The following is a 15,096-nucleotide window of genomic DNA, read 5'->3' as shown; positions in this document are numbered from 1 at the left end:
GGCCTAGTTCTGTGTGCACGGCTCAATGGGTCATTTCGAAAGTACAGTGGTTATCAGGTTGGCTTTGTATCCGTAAGCTCTCTGTACAGCTCAGAGTCAATCCTGCCAAACAACTTTTGTTTGTAAAGCTCTATTGCTTCAGCCCTATCTTTTCCTCACAAACCATTTCTAAATTAAAGTCAGAAACGTTAAAATTCTGAGGAACAAGAGAAAGTGAAATATCTCAAATTTATCCTTACCTTCTAGGTAACAGGACTAGATCTTTCTTTGTAAGGAAACCCAGTCATCCAGCAAGCCTACCATCTTTTTTGCCACTAAAACACACAATTTGAACATCTCTCCTACATATCACAGGACCTTAAGTCAGACAGTCTCTAATCTCAAAAAGCTTAGTTTGGAACCAAAAAATAAATGGATTATATAAACAAATAAATCCAAATACACAGATACAGGCAGCACTAAGGAATCCCCTGCCCAGGTGCTGTGGAAGGACAGAGGGAAAATACTGGAGCTTAAGAGGGAACAGGGTTTTAAGAAAAGCTTCTTGAAGCATCAGTTTTGAAAGACAAGGAGAAACTGACTTGTAAGGAAGAGTATAGGGAAGTGGAAGAGGGAAGATATTCTAGGCAGACAGTAGAACAAATGTGCAGCTGCTAGAGAACACAGAAACCAAATAGGCCACATGGAAGAGAAAATGCTGGAAAGGTATGCAAGGGCTCAATCATGACCATTCTTGTAATCCATACCAAGGAAATGGAAAGTTAATGATGAAGTCAAATTTGTGTTTTAGAAGATGAATAAAAGAAGCCAGCTTGTAAACATCAAATAAGTAGATATGACAGAAAACAATTTAAAAGCAAACAGTGTGAAATGGATAAAGTGAAAAGGACCCTGTGACAGTTACTAGTACCATTTCTCTTTCTTGCTAACTGAACCCCTTCTCTGCCCAGCCCTGTGCAGGATATGACCACTTCTAGTTAAAAGGAGGACTGAGAAAGGGTTCAGAAAAGATAAATAAAATGACCATCACAACTCAGCATGGGTTAGGAGTCCTCTATATTTGGAAAAAGAGAAACTAGGGGTGACCACTGTGAAGAGCTGGGCCTATGTCAGGGGTGGAAGCCAGTCAGAACTTTCCAACTTTCTTGCAAACTGAGAATCCAACAGCTAACCATGTTTACCTCACTCTTGAATACTGAACTCCAATTATATGCTTGTATGTCCACACCTTTTCCTCCTCCTAGCTCTGAGACTAAAAGACAATGACAAAAGGGTTCTTTGTATCCAAAATTAACTACTAAAATCAAACTGAAAAAAACAAATACTGATACTTTTTTTGGACAATGGAACATAAACAAAAATCTGTTGGGAGAATTTCTATGGAATCCTTGTAACAGGGATAGATGCAAGAGGAGAATTTCATATAAACCCCCCTGCCGCCCTTTCTCTATTTTCTGAGCATTGATTTGATGATTTGATGCAGCAGCCACCCTACAGATGTGAGGAAACACATAGGAGGACTAAAAAATCAACAAAATAAGAATAATAGAGCAGGAGGATGGAAAGGATCTGGGTTTGAAATAGTATTTTTAAGTCCTTATAAGTGCCTGTTATAGATTTTCTATCTTTAGAGTTCCTGTTAATTAAGTTTAAGTTGCTGTTAGTTAGGTCTTCAAATGTCTCTGAACATCCAAAGTGACACAAAATAACTTTTTTTTACCTGATGAAGAGCTGCTGACACAGGAAGCAGGTTCCATTGCTGTCTACATAAAGAGAAAAAAAGTCTGTTCTCCCTACATCAAAATACTAAAAGAATTTGTATTATGTCTTAGCAGAGTAAAGTTAGAAATATGCATTTTCTTGCTAATGGTAACAAAACCACTTTTAATCTTGAAGCCAAAACAAACATTAGTTATGAGCCACTGGAACTTTGTAGTAAGTTTAATGTGCCTTCAGTTTTTTTTATAGGAATAGATTTCTATTAGCAGAACCACATTAACCTTAAAATTCCTGTTTCTTTTTAGAGTCAACATTATAAGGAAAATACTGATTCTCAGCTGAAGCTTTATCTTGCAAATAATGGAAGTTTTCTGTTATACAACTAGAAAGAGTTTGCCTGGCTAATTTTACTCTCTAGGGTTCCTGTTTCTCCTTATTTCTTTCAAACAAAAGGAGTAGATACTTGTTTTCAAGAAACCTTTAAAAATAAGTTTATAAAACAGTAAAGTAACTTCACAGTGTATGATACAACAAGGACATGAATATTTATAGAAAGAATACATTGGACACATCATGACATAATTATATGTACTTCCATGTCATAAGTTTATTGTTAAATTTAGGAGTAAGAATAAAGAGTAAAGTTAAGAGTAGAGTAAAGTAAAGTGTAGAGTTAAGAGCAAAGAGGGGACAATATAGAAGCTTTATGTTGGTCTTTAGACTTTTAAAATACAGAGTACATGCATTTGACTCATCTGGGCACATGAGTATACTGGTCCCTCACAGACCAAGCTGGCCAGGTAATGTGATGATGGAGACAGATCTGGATATTAAATGATGCCTGGGGCAATTCCTAGTGAGAGAATTGCAATAAAAGCTCCTAGGTTTTGAAGAAAGGCTTTGTTTCCTTTAGCAAGGGATTTTTCTTTCACAAATTGTGTCTAGGAGGATCAGATAACACAGAGTTTCTGAAGAAGATACTTGAGTTTTAGACTGTACAGATCAGAGATCCAATATCTACCACAATGTAAAAACAAAGCTGAGTACACCTTCCAGAATTCCATCAAGCTCTGAAAGACCAAATAAATTGTACAAGCAGATTGTTTACATGCCCACAGAGCCTACCACACTGCTGTTTCATCCTCAACCAGGGCTTAAGGCCTCAAAGGGGGTTCACTTAACAAGCTGTTGAGTACCAAGGATGGCTGGCTTCCTAGGTGGCCCTAGCAATAAAGAACCTACCTGCCAATGCTGGAGACATAAGAAACGTGGGTTTGCGTGATCCCTGAGTTGGGAAGATCCCCTGGAGCAGAGCATGGCAACTCACTCCAGTATTCTTGCCTAGAGAATCCCGTGGACAGAGGAGCCTGGTAGGCTACAGTCCAGAGGGTGGCAAAGAATCAATTATAACTGAAGCAACCAAGTATGCATACACACACCAAGAATGGTTTTGCAGGAGAAGAACTGTTGTCCCCTGTGAGTAGGCTCTATAGGCCTAGAGACTCTGACAGGTAAGCCTGAAGGACAAGGGAGTAAGGGAAATCTCCAGTTCGGTAGGACATTGAGTAGTGCCTAGTATAGCTTTGGCTGAACGAAGATGAGGCTTTAGGCCAGGCTCTGTATCATGTTTTGGACTTGTTGGTCAAGGCGATGGAAAAAGGCTGATTGGAAGACTGAGGAAATGATGAGAATACAGAACATTAGGAATGGATCCAGAGCATGAGGTTGATCAGGAGTCTACTGAGCAAGTGTGAAAAAAGAGGCCAAGCTAACCTGATTCCATCGTTACTTATTCATGTAACTGAGAGCCTCTTCTGTGGTGAACCCTATCTGGTGAGCATTCGCATGGAACCCAAATAAGGCAGCTGTGGCTTCAGGGACAGAGGTTCTTTCTCTCTGTTCCTTTCCTGCATCAAAGCGAACCAGGCTATGCTACAGCTGACTGCCACTGCAGATTGCCACTGAGGACTTCCGGAACACTCCATGTGCCATTTTTTTACCCCACCTAAATTGGCTGTGAAGGGAGTTCCTTGATCAGAAACAAAGGCCAGGGTCTAATTCAAATGTAACTCCCCATTTTATGCTCCCTATCAATGAAGTTGTTAACCTTTTAACACAGTGGAGTGGTCTCTAAGAACCTAGCTCGGCAATCTCACAGGGCTTCTTCCACCTTGGAAGTTACTTGACATAGCTACTTGGCAGAGTACTGGTTAGGCTCTGAACTGCATGCTGAATAAGGCACTGTCTCCTCATAGTTACAAGATGTGGATCTAAGAACCATATAGTGTCTAAAAATGATAGCTGACTAACCCACTTTCCCATTTTTAACTCACTGTCCCTTTAATGTCCATTCATCCTTTCTTTTAAACTTAAGGGAAGACTTTTACCATGGGACACAGTTTGGTTCTTCTGAATTGGAAGCTAAAACTGGTCATTTGAGCTCTTCATGCCAAAAAAAAAAAAAATAGCATAAAAGTGGGATACTGTCTTGGCTGGGCCGATTGACCATGACTAATAAGACAATTTGCAATTATTGCTGTACAACTAGGAGGAATATGATAGGAACTTAGTGGATCCCTTTCTTTTTTTGATATGCTGTGGGTGAGGTTAATGGCGGACTATCTATAGGGAAGAGCACCAAGAACTGAAACAGCTCAAGAATCAAGGTTCAGGCTACCATGCTGGGGAAATAGTACAGAGGTGGGCTCAAGGTAAGGCCACAGAATGAGTAATAGCAAAAAGAAGGCATGAGTATCAGCTCTGGCTTAGGGATAAGCAGCAAGAAAGAATGACCATAGCCTATGCTGTGACTTAGACTAAAAGTCTTCTCTTCTATCCATACTTTATGCAGTGTGTGCTGCTGGTAGTAAAGCATTTCTTTAGGACCATAGACTGAAACAGAATTTGAAGGGGAATATCAGCTAAAGCAGAGCTACTCAGAGTAGGGGGGGTCTGCAGGCTGGTGCCAGTCAGTGAGCTGTTTATTACTGGTTCATAACACCAAAAGTATAGGAATACAGAATAAGTATTTAAAATTACTCTGTCAAATTGGTATCAAAATCTTTATGCCTATTGTATGTAATAATAAAAAATCGAGGCTTACATTTTATGTTCTTTTGAATTTCATTTTTCTAGAAATTCATTTTTATTACATCTTCCCAATGAATTTGTCCATGACAGATTAGAAACAAAACTTTACTGTTCCTTTAACTATAGAGCTGAGAATCACTGATTTTAATAAGCATCGGCTTTGTCAAAGCTATTACTACTCCTGGATGCAGCACCTGTTTAGGGGGAGAAGTCTGGTTCACAGAGCTTTAGTCAGTATGCAGAGAGAAGGGGCAGCAAATAGATACGGTTCCAGAAACAACTTGGAATGAAAAGGTAGTTGGGAACTAGGATCATAAGTGAAGAGAACAATGGGGTCAAGGAATGTTGTTCAGTGTGTTTGTGGGCCTGGGAAAAGAGGGAAGGAAGGGGTGACGGTGCATCCATGGAAGGGCTAGGGTCTAGAGAAAGATTAGAGGGGGCAGAGGTGAGACAAGGAGGAATTACCAGAAGACAGGTTTGCTCAAGATGCGGATAGATGAGAGAATTTATATTTCTCAAAGAGAATGGTAGCCAATCTTTGAAGAGTAGGGACTGGAGGCCCATATGAGGAGAAGCAGAACCATCATCCCATAGTGAATCATGCTGGGCCTGGAACTCACCACCTACACAGATGAGGACACGGGCAAGGATGCCTCGTTTTGGAAAATCCTCTTAGCAGTGTTGGTTGGTATCTCCCTCTATCTCTCTGCCTGAATTTGCCAGTGTCTATTGAACCCAGAAGCCTCCACAGAAGAATTTCTAGCTATAGAAACACAGAAACGAGTAGAGGCTCACCTGCCAGTAAACAACATTTGAACAGCATATGAGAATCACCACCTGAGCAAAGACTGATGTGCTGGGCAGCTTTTCTGGCTCCAGCTCCATCCTTTCCATAGGTCATGCTCCCACTGGGCAGACCTGCCAAGGTTCCAGATTCCACAAGGTGACCTCATTCCCGGGATCCCACAGCATCAATTCCTTTCATCATAGAGGTAGCGTCCTCCTGTTTCCTAAGTTCCTCACTCTCTTCTATTTGATTTCCCTACTTTTCTACCACCTGGTTTCAGGGATTAAATACTCTCTGTTGTAAATACTTGAAATGGATGCTATTTTCCCAGAAAGGCTGTCTGTGGATAAGTTCACTCACACTAGTCCCTGGGGTGTCTATAATTATCACATTTTCCAGAAATATCTATCTTTGACATCAGCTCTTTGACCTCTTACTTGTAAAGGCCACCTAGAGTAGGAAAGCCAAATGGTAACTAGCTGCATACCTTGTACCTTCAAAACAGGTGATCAAAAGCAATATCACATCCTGAGATATTTTCAAAGGCTTGAAAGATGTGCATGTGGATTATTGTTGTTTAGTCGCTAAGTTGTATCTAACTCTGCGACCCCATGGACTGTATTGTAGCCTGCCAGGCTCCTTTGTTCATGGGATTTCCCAGGCAAGAACACTGGAATGGGTTGCCATTTCCTTCTCCAGGGAATCTTGCTGACCCAGGAGTTGAAACTGTCTCCGGCACTGACAGGCAGATTATTTACTGCTGACCCACCACGGAAGCCCATACATGTAGACAGTCAGACTTTATTCTCATCTAGTTCCCTAGTTTAGTCATTGTAAAAATTGAAAACAATTGAATTTCAAAAAAAAAAAGTAAAAAACAAACAAAAAACTCCAAAAAACAAAAACTAGACTCTAAGGGCTGGATCATCAATTTAATTCCTAAAAATTTCATGTTTGATTTGAGCCAAAGATTTCTGCTTGTCTGATATTTCCTGAGCCCTGATTACTGCACTGCCTTTGGATCTCTGACCACACCCACCTGGGCTGCAAACACTTGGCTTCAGCGTGATTCTTAACTCTGCTGAGCTTAGGGATCTCATTTTCATTGCATCTTCTCCGCAGTCTGAGCCTACAAAAACAGTTGCCAATGTGCATTTTTAAAGGACTCTGCAGCCTGGCTCAGCAATCTGTTTCTTAGGAAAGAAGATTTTTCTGAGCTCCAACAGCAGAACAAAATGAGAGGTAGGTAGGCCAGACACATGCATATTCAAACTAATTTTTTTTTCTTTTTAGTTTTTGTAGACTTTGACAGCAAAGAAAACCTGAGAATGATAAAGAGGAAGGCACTCAATGTTACCTAGTGTAGGACAGTACTCAGAAATGGTTTGCACTCACCAGGCCATCAAACTTGAAATTAAAGCTGGCTGCATAGGCTAGCTCATTGAATACAGACTACCTGGTGAGGACTGCTGCAATGATTTCAGCAGATCTGAATTTCTTAAATCTCCTCTGAGAATGTTTTCTTCACTGTATCCTCTAAGGCATGTATGTGCTGAATTTAAATTACTTTGTTACTCAGAGAACAATGGTGAAAAGAGAGATAAGATGTTGAGCCGTGTAGGGTTGCCAGATATAACATAGGACACCCAGTTAAACTTGAATTCAGATAAACGACTAATAATATTTTAGTACAAGTATGTCTGGGACATAATCATACTCATGCTCAGTCGCTCAGTCATATCCGACTCTTTGTGACCCCGTGGACTGTAGCCCATCAGGCTCTGCTGTCCACAGGATTCTCTAGGCAAGAATATTGCAGTGGGTTGCCATTTTTCCCTCCAGGGGAGCTTACTAATCCAGGGATCAAACTTGTGTGTCTCATACCTCTCCTGCATTGGCAGGTGGATTCTTTACCACTAGCGCCACCTGGGAACCCTCACTAATACTAAAACAAGTCATTTACTGATTATCTGCAATTCAGATTGAACTGGGAGTCTTGTGTTTCTGTTTGTCAATTCAGGCAACTGCACCGTGGGGGCAGCTGGCATTAGCTTCTTCTCATATGAAGACAACTTGGCTGCTTTGGCAGGGGCACACACACATAGAGAAGTGGTTAAGAACTAAGGCTAGACAGTGAGATTGCCTACATTTGAATCGTTTCACTTCCACCTAATGCCTCTGATCTTGGACCAGAGCCAGGAATACAATTTGAGCAGTCAGCGTGCTTCATCAGCCTCCACTCTTAATTTTGGCAACAGCTACCCACACACTCAGCAGTGCCCCCAAGGAGATGCCCAGTTGCCTGAGTGGGAGAGGTTAGTGAAATATTTGGCAACCTCTTATCATGAGGTTTCACATTTCTGTCCCAGATCATAGAAGGGAGCTTCCCTGCCTTTTATCCCAGTAAGGGCCCATGGCTAATTCCAAATACTACCTTTCTCTAGGTGTCTGTTGTATGCAACCCACCATCAGGATCAGTTGGGGGTTTTGTTTTTGGTAGCAATAGAAAGGAACCCAGGATAACAAGCAAAACATGGTTTTGAAGGGAAGGAGTTAAAGTTGCTCACGTGAATCAAACAAGGGCTGCACAAACCAGCTTCAGGAAGGACAGGAGTAGGAGCAGTGAGATGTCAAAACCCAGCTGCAGAAGCCTGAGGTCACCGCACCAGGTCCCTACTTGAGATGACCCCTACTTTTCCACCTCTGTCAGATTTCCAAATCATTTGGGTACTCTACTGAATCCGGGTGTTCTATTCCTGGGTCAGAATGATAAGGCACAAGGACTGAGAATGAAGACACAGCCAGAGCCCCTGAGGGAGTGGATGTGAGCTGAGCACACATCCTAGTGGGCACCTAGTATAAGCTTTGCCCCAGAACCCCATTAGGATTCTATTATAATAATCAGTAATGCTCAAAATTCTCCAAGCTAGGCTTCAACAGTACATGAACCAAAAATTTCCAGATGTTAAAGCTGGATTTAGAAAAGGCATAGAAACCACAGATCAAATTGCTAACAACCACTGGATCATAGAAAAAGCAAGAGAATTCCAGAAAAACATCTACTTCTGCTTCATTGACTACACTAAAAGCCTTTGTGTGGATCACAACAAACTAGAAAATTCTGGAAGAGATGGGACCACCATCTCTCTGAAAGAGACCAGACCACCTGACCTGGAAAATTCTGGAAGAGATGGGACCACTATCTCTCTGGAAGAGACCAGACCACCTAACCTGCCTCCTGAGAAATCTGTATGCAGGTCAAGAAGCAACAGTTAGAACCGGACATGGAACAATCGACTGGTTCCAAATTGGGAAAGGAGTACCTCAAGGCTGTATATTGTCACACTGCTTATTTAAGTTATATGCACAGTACCTCATGTAAAATGCTGAAGTGGAGGAAGCATAAGCTGGAATCAAGATTGCTGGAAGAAATATCAATAACCTCAAATATGCAGATGACACCATCCTTATGCCAGAAAGTGAAGAGGAACTAAACAGCCTCTTGATGAAACTGAAAGAGGAGAGTGAAAAAGATGGCTTAAAAACTCAACATTCAAAAAACTAAGATCATGACATCTGGTCCCATCACTTCATGAGAAATAGATGGGGAAACAAGGGAAACAGTGACAGACTTTATTTTGGGGGGCTCCAAAATCACTGTAGATGGTAACTGAAGCCATGAAATGAAAAGACACTTTCTCCTTAGAAGAAAAGCTATGACAAACCTAGACAGCATATCAAAAAGTAGAGACATTACTGACAAAGGTCCGTCTAGTCAAAGCTATAGTTTTTCCAGTAGTCATGTATGGGTGTGAGAGTTGGACTATAAAGAAAGCTGAGTGCCAAAGAATTGATGCTTTTGAACTGTGGTGTTGGAGAAGACTCTTGAGAGTCCCTTGGACTACAAGGAGATAAAACCAGTCAATCCTAAGGGAAATCAGTCCTGAATATTCATTGGAAGGACTGATGCTGAAGCTGAAACTCCAATCTTTGACCACTGATGCCAAGAACTGACTCATTGGAAAAGACCCTGATGCTGGGAAAGATTGAAGGCAGGAGGAGAAGGGGATGACAAAGGACGAGACTGTTGGATGGCATCATGGACTCAATGGACATGAGTTTGAGCAAGCTCTGGGAGTTGATGGACAGGGAAGCCTGGCATGCTGCAGTCTATGGGGTCACAAAGAGTCAGACATGACTTAGTGACTGAACAGATAATAATCATAGATATAACAGATGTATGGATAGAAATTTCTGTTACAGAGAAGAAATGGAAACAATTTACATGTCCAATCAAGGGAAGATTAGAATAATAATATGGAGAAATAAAATACAGTATATAAAGGTACCTTATTTATCAGATGATTTTAAATGCTGGATTGATATTTCATGTTATAGGAAGCTCTCCTATGAAATTTATAATGCAAGTCAGGATTTTACCATGATTCGTTTCTGTTTTCTGATTTCAAAAATCTTCCCAAGAAAAAAACTCTGTGAAATGATAAGTAAAAATAATGCATAATCCTAAGCTAGATGCTTCCCCTGCTCCCCATCCCAGAGGTTGACTCACTGAATCTGGAGTGAGGGCTACATTTTCACAAACCATTCCAGAGAGTTCCACCTTAGGTTGCACAGAGATCACATTTGAGAACAATGTTTTAGATGTTAGTGGAGGATATTGTTTGAAGGATATCCTTCAAATGACTAGAGTCTCCAGGCTTGAAATAGTCTAATAAACTCTGAGAGTTAATCTGTTCTGCTAGCAGTCCTTGCCATTGTGTCATTTCTCTAATAGCATCTTTCCCTCCTTGGGGATTTTCTTCCTAATTCACAATATGAGGAGAGATTGAGAGAGGTGACACCCATCTGGCCCTTGCCTTTCACAGGTAGGCACCTGTGTTAGGTCCTAGGCTGCATAACAAATACCACACATTTACTAGCTTAGAACAACTCACTTGTATTATCTCACAATCACAATAGCTTAACAGAATTTTGTGCTCAGGGTGTCACCCGGCTGCAGTCAAGGTTGTCAGCCGGGGCTGCTATCTCATCTGAGGCCTGTAGTCATTTTACAAGATCACTGACTATCAGTGGAATCTGGTTCCTTGCAGCTGTAGTGCTGAGGCCCCCCCACCATCCACTGGCACGGGGTCCTCTCCACCACAGGGTGGTCTGCTGCTTCAAGGCCAGCAAGAACATAGCTTCTTGACCTCTGCTAAAGGACTCACTGCTTAGGATCAGGCCCACTCCGAATTCTGTCTCTTGGTTACCTCAAAATCAACTGCAAATCAAGAAAAATCAACTTTGTCAGGGAGTGTAATTTAATCAAGGCTGTGACTACCAAATCATGTTTACAGACCTAGTCCACATTCAAAGGGAATTCTACAGAGTGTGTATACCAGCAAGCAAAAATCCTGGGGCCATCAGAGAGTTTGACCACTGTGAGAGCCTGCCTTTGAATGACCCTCAGAGATCAGATTCTAGTATCCTACATTGGACTGGCACAGGCCTGTCTTACCAATAGAAAACTGCAGAAATGATATGTTCCTAATTGGGTTATAGAAGAACTGTGTCCTCCAGTTTGGTTTCTCTTGCTCCCTGATTGTTCACTCTGGGGGAAGCCAGCTGTCAACGCTGTATGAGAAGCCTCTGTGGAGAGATCTACTTGACAAGTAAATGACTCTCCCAACCAGCAAACAAAGGAATGAGGCTGGAAGCAATTTCTCCAGCTTTTTCAGATGACTGCAGCCCTGGCCAACATTTTACATCTTATCTGCAATCCAATGGGAGACCTGGAGCCAGAAACATTCAGCTCAGCCGCTTCTGGGCTTCCATTGTGGCTCAGGTAAAGAATCTGCCTGCAACGTGGGAGACCTGGGTTCGATCCCTGGGTTGGGAAGATCCCCTGCAGAAGGGAAGGGCTACCCATTCCAGTATTCTGACCTGGAGAATTCCATGGACTGTATAGGCCATGGGGTCATAGAGTCAGACATGACTAAGTGACTTTCACTTTCAAGCTGCTTCCAGATTTCTCACTCTCAGAAACTGTGCGAGATGATAAATGTTTGTTGTTTTAAGCTGCTGAGTTGGGGGATTATTTGTTATGCATCAGTAGGTAACCAATGCAATACTTGTCCCAGGCCTGACTAATCTAGAGAGAGAAACAAACATCTGTTCCTCTTCTCTAATAACACAGGAGAAGCACATATGCAACAGGAGTTAATAAGCCCATAAAGAGAGGAGCAGAGATCAAAGGTAGGTTGGATGGTGAAGGGCAGCAGTGGTATTTTTTCAGCCTTTGGATCCAGTCAGGTTTAATTTAGTCCCATGCTTATTATTCTCAGTATTATGAGCCAATGAATTCTTTCTCCCCGCTTTAAGTTCAGAGCCTTCCAAAGTACATTTAGTCCTACTGAAAGTATTTTGGTCCTCTGTCCATCGAATAAATAAGCATAAATATATACTGATATGCAGTGTAGTCAGCCCAAAGACCATAATTTGTTCCTCTTCCCCATCTCTTGATGGCTATGATTAGGCTGAAATCTGGTTTCTGTCACTTGCAACTGGGAGGAGTTCTGATTCAAAAGCCCTGGTAGGATTAGTTTCATGTGTCACTGTGGTCATTTTCTTATTGCATCTGTCCCTCTAAGGTCATATTGGCTGGCCCTGGATCGTATGTTAGGTCATGCTCTTCAGGTTCCTTGAAAATAAGTTTTGTTTTCTTGTGTTTCTAAGAAAGTGCCTATGGCATTTTCTCCCAGGGAAGCCAGAGCATGCTGAGAGTCTAGCAATTTGACTAAATGATCTACATTTATCCAGGATAAATTTCCTCTATAGTGTATGGCATCTTGCTTCCTAACTTAGCTAATCAAACACTCTCTGGGTACCAAGCCAACTGTTCATGCTGAAGCAGGCTGAGCAGTCATTGTGAAAAGAAACACAATAAACAAATCCCACGCATGAATCGAGCAAAGATTCTGAGTTCTGAGAGGCAGTTTTTCCATCTAGTCTCAGTGCAAAGGAGTCTACAGAGGCCACACAGTTAACCCACTGTTCACTCTGCTTCCTCCCAACTCTGAACCATAGCAGTGAGTTTACATAGAACGAGACCTCTTTAGTGAGCCCCCTCACCCACATAACAATCCTATTGTGATTTTCTTCTAGACACCAGCACTGCTGCCAAAATAACAGATAATGCATTTTAAATTGAAATTTATAATCATTAAACAAAGTCAAGAGGCCGAGTCCTAACTTCCCTTCCCCATATAATTCCTAATTTTGTCATTTCCTAGAATAATATAGTAGTATAGGCTCTAAATTCACCTCAGCAGCATTATTTCTTACCAAATCAATTTCTTTAACTTAGCCTAGTGACCATTCATAAAACCTGCCCTTAGAAAAACTCAAGTAATTCTGTTAATAGTGTTTGCCATTTGGTTCAATATATTCAGCATCCAGGAACTGAGTAAAAGGAGCTCAGAGAAATTGGTACTAACAATACCCAGCAGTTTTTTCCCCTAAAGATAGTTTTCTATCACATTGATTAGGATCAGAGACTCTAGAATTAGACTACTTGGATTCAGAGCTCGGGTTTTCCATTTAAAGCCATGTATCACTGGCCAAATTACCCAACTCCTCTTTGTCCAATTTTACATCTATAACATAGGGATAATAGTAATATCCATCTTGGGATCATTTTTATAAGAACTATTTAATGATATTCAAAAACACTTTTAATACTACCTGGTACACAGTGAAGTATTAAACAAACAGCCAGCACAGACTATATTAAAATCTGATTGTTAATCTCCCAACTTACCACAGAAGATACTTCAGCATCATTCAAAAGAAGTATCACCATCGCATCTTGTGTAGCATTTGTACTCTCCTACATGCTGTGGAAGAAATCAAATTAAGGTTATTTCAGAGTACTGGTATCCCCATATGACTAAAAAAAAAAACAAAAAACCCACATATCTTCTTTACAGGAAGATATTATCCCAAGCTGAAAATCATTTCTACAACATTTTTGCAAATATAGTTTCTGGCACACAATAAAAAATAACTAGGCACTCAGAGACAAGATAATAAACAGCAAATAGAACTCACAAGTACCTTAAAGGCTAGAGTTTTTAGACAGAGATGTTAAAATAACCATACTTCCTTAGATTAAGGAGATAGGACAAGATGGAGAATTTTGGTAGAGGGTTGAAAATCATAAATAGAAATGACAAGAACTGGAAAATAATAACCAAAATTAGTGACAATTTAATAAGTTGATTTAATACCCGTTTAGACAGCCAAAAGGAATTAGTAGCCTGGATATGGATTGGCTTGAAAGAACTATCCCAAATGAAGCAAAGAAAAATGAAAGAGTGAGATTAGAAAGGAAGAAACTGAAGATACAGTGAGAAGGTACCATATAAGTGGAATTCTAGGGAGGGAAAAAGAATGGGCAAGAAGAATTATTTGAAGAAATAATGGATAAAACTTTTCCCAAAATGAAAGACATCAATATACAAACTTAGAAGCCAAAACAATTCTAAAAAGAATAAAGAGAAAAACACCAGGGACCCAACTGTGAAACTTTAAAAACCAAAGAAAAAGTTTTAAAGCAGCTGGACGTAACAAAGGCAGACTGCCTTTAAAGGAACAACAATTAGGCAGATAGCTAACTTTTAATAGAGTTAATAGGAACCAGAAAACACAAAATAATATGTTCAAAATATTAAAAGAAAATAACTCCCAACCTAGAATTAGAAGTTTAGCAAAATAATATTTCAATAAGAACGAAATAAATAATTCTAATCAGTAAATCAGAATTTGTAGCCAGTAGATCTGTACTAAAAAAGATACTAAAGACATGCTTTGCAGCAGACGGAAAATAGTACCAGGAGACCCAGATTTAGAATGGAATGAAAAGCAATGAAAACATGAATTTAAACAAATAAACTGATAATGATGATAATGACAATGATGATAGTGTTCAAAATATAAGCAGAACTAAAGAACATAACAATAATGGCTTAAAAGTTTAGGTGGTGGTGGCTTAGTCACTAAGTCGTGTCCGACTCTTGCAATCCCGTGGACTGTAGCCTGTCAGGCTCCTCCGTCCATGGGATTCTCCAGGCAAGAATACTGGAGTGGGTTGCCATCTCCTTCTCCAGGGGATCTCCCTGATCCAGGAATCGAAGCCGGGTCAACTGCATTGCAGGCAGATAATTTACCAACTGAGCTATGAGGGAAGCCCCAAGAGAGAGGGGCTAATCAGAGGAGATTAAAGAGTTGATATATCTAAAAGGAGCCTCAGGTTCTTGCATTGCCCATGAAGAAGGTAAATACCAATGAATATAAGGATTTGAAAACCAAAAATGTATGTCATAATTTTATGGTTTATCAGTTTACTGGTTACCAAATTCTGTAACTTTCAAGGTAGTAAAGAAAAAAAATGAGTAATAAATTTTTGATAAAGCCAGAAAGAAGAAACTCTTGGCGGGGGG

The 15,096-nt window shown here is 40.6% G+C and overlaps 1 protein-coding gene across 10 annotated transcripts in view; it reads right to left on the bottom strand.

Moving 5' to 3' along the window:
• HHLA2 (HERV-H LTR-associating 2) overlaps positions 1-15,096 on the bottom strand; it is a 126,303-nt gene that overhangs the window by 32,601 nt on the left and 78,606 nt on the right. For 8 of the 10 annotated variants that reach the window (XM_010838563.1, XM_010838564.1, XM_010838568.1 and 5 more), the window contains one exon: positions 13,416-13,491. The gene's annotated coding sequence lies outside the window, so the exon portion shown is untranslated. Of the gene's footprint in view, positions 1-8,969; positions 9,015-9,945; positions 10,075-13,415; positions 13,492-15,096 lie in introns of those variants that run through there. The other 2 variants (XM_010838565.1, XM_010838566.1) reach the window with 2 other exon arrangements.

The sequence above is a fragment of the Bison bison genome, unplaced genomic scaffold, assembly GCF_000754665.1.
Source record: "Bison bison bison isolate TAMUID 2011002044 unplaced genomic scaffold, Bison_UMD1.0 scf7180017864098, whole genome shotgun sequence".
NCBI lineage: Eukaryota > Metazoa > Chordata > Mammalia > Artiodactyla > Bovidae > Bison > Bison bison.
Note: the sequence above shows the minus strand (reverse complement) of the source record. Positions and strands in the feature narration are given on the sequence as shown.